General features: G+C 40.9%; 1 pseudogene; it reads right to left on the bottom strand.

Moving 5' to 3' along the window:
* Nucleotides 1-2,297, bottom strand: part of LOC106308643 — a 6,010-nt pseudogene that overhangs the window by 2,157 nt on the left and 1,556 nt on the right.

Raw genomic sequence — 2,297 nt, 5'->3', positions numbered from 1 at the left:
GCCGATTAGAGACTTCTACCTGTCCACTGGTTTGTGGGTGGTAGGGCATAGCTACTCTATGCTGAACACCGTTCTTTTTAAGCAATCCATCAAAGACCTTATTGATGAAATGGGTTCCACCGTCACTAATGACTATTCTAGGAACTCCAAACCGCGGAAAGATTATGCTCTTGAAAAGCTTAATAACTACAGATGTGTCGTTAGTTGGGGAAGCTACTGCTTCAACCCATTTGGATACGTAGTCTACAGTGACTAGTATATGCTTGTTTCCGTATGAGGATGGGAAAGGACCCATGAAATCTATCCCCCAGCAATCAAAGACTTCGACTTCCAGAATGAACTTCTGTTCCATTTCGTGTCTTTTGCTGATTTTTCCTCGTCTTTGGCATCTGTCACATTATGTTATAAATGCATGGACATCGCGAAAAGTCGTCGGCCACCAGAATCCTGCTTGAAGGATTTTTTAAACTGCTTTGTAGGTGGCAAAATGTCCTGCATAGTCAGATCCATGACATTGGTATATAATGTCCGGAATTTCAGCTTCGGATACGCATCGTCTGTATATCACATCAGAGCAATGCCTGTAGAGGTATGGTTCATCCCAATGATATCTTCTAACTTCTCTGAAGAATTTCTTCCTCATATACCCCTTGAGTTCTTCAGGCTCGACTTCGGCTGCCAAATAGTTTACTATATCAGCATACTAGGGTCGATCTTTCGAGTTCCTACCAATTGCGTGCACCTCTCGTTGCGATTCTTCATTAGGTGTGAGATTTATCTTATCACCAGCAACGTTAACCTTTATGTCAATATTTATTTTTATAGACGAGGTGCCGTGATTGTGGTTACTAGGGGATCGAGGCATTGCGATACTGTCGTTATCGATCGATGTATCACCACTGGAATCGATCGATATGTTTTCTTTTGCATCGATCGATGTCTCATCGGAAGTCAAAGAAATTTGGCCTACCAAAGATGTGTCTATTTGTGCAACGTTCTCTGTTGGGAAGAAGTCGTCTATAGGGACGTTATCCTCTATTCTGATCCGAGAAACATGGTCAGCAACTCCATTATCTACTCCTCGTTTATCTTTAATTTCAATATCAAACTCTTGGAGTAGTAAAATCCAGCGTATGAGTCGAGGTTTTGCATCTTTCTTTTGCATCAAATATTTAATGGCAGCGTGGTCAGTGTGAACTATCACATGTGTGCCAGTTAGATATTCACGGAATTTTTCAAATGCATAAACTACGGCGAGTAGTTCTTTTTCTGTTGTTGCATAATTCCGTTGCGCTTCATCAAGCGTACGACTGGCGTAGTAGATGGCATGCAGCTTTTTATCTTTTCTTTGGCCGAAAACTGCTCCTATCGCAAAATTACTCGCATCGCACATGATCTCGAAAGGGAGATTCCAGTCGGGGGCTTGAAAGACGGGGACAGTTATAAGGGATTTTTCTAAATCTTCGAAAGCTTTCATGCATTCTGGTGTAAAATCGAACTTTACTTCTTTGCACAAGAGGTTATTTAAAGGTCTAGCAATTTTGCTAAAGTCTTGTATAAACCTCCTATAAAAGCCGGCGTGTCCGAGAAAACTTCGCACTTCTTTTACATTTTTGGGTACTGGTAGACCGGTCATCACCTCGATTTTAGCTCTATCTACCTCTATTCCAGCGGCGGAAACCTTAAGTCCTAATATGATGCCATCGTTAACCATAAAATGGCATTTCCCAATTTAGGACAAGGTTCTTTTCTTCGCATCTTTCCAATACCTTGCATAAATTATCGAGGCAACTCTTAAAATTTGATTCGTAGACTGAAAAGTCATCCATAAAGACTTCCATAAAGTCCTCGATCATGTCTGTAAAAATTGACATCATGCAACGTTGGAAAGTGGCGGGGGCATTACAAAGACCAAATGGAATTCTGCGATACCCAAATGTTCCATAGGGGAATGTAAAGGTTGTCTTTTCTTGATCATTCGGATGTATAGGAATTTGAAAAAATCCGGAATATCCATCAAGAAAACAGTAATACTGGTGATTGGCTAAACGTTCCAGCATTTGATCAATAAAGGGGAGGGGAAAGTGATCTTTCCTAGTAGCGACATTTAATTTCCTATAGTCGATACACATCCGATGTCCAGTGACGGTACGGGTCGGGATGAGTTCATCGTTTTCGTTCTTCACTACTGTAATACCTACCTTTTTGGGTACAACATGTACGGGGCTTACCCATTTACTATCCGAAATAGGATAGATAACTCCAGCATCTAGGAGTTTAATAATTTCCTTTTTGAT

Source organism: Brassica oleracea, chromosome C8 (genome assembly GCF_000695525.1).
Source record: "Brassica oleracea var. oleracea cultivar TO1000 chromosome C8, BOL, whole genome shotgun sequence".
In the NCBI taxonomy this organism is placed as follows: domain Eukaryota; kingdom Viridiplantae; phylum Streptophyta; class Magnoliopsida; order Brassicales; family Brassicaceae; genus Brassica; species Brassica oleracea.
The sequence above is the reverse complement of the archived record's forward strand: the minus strand, read 5'-3'. Positions and strand labels throughout refer to the sequence as shown.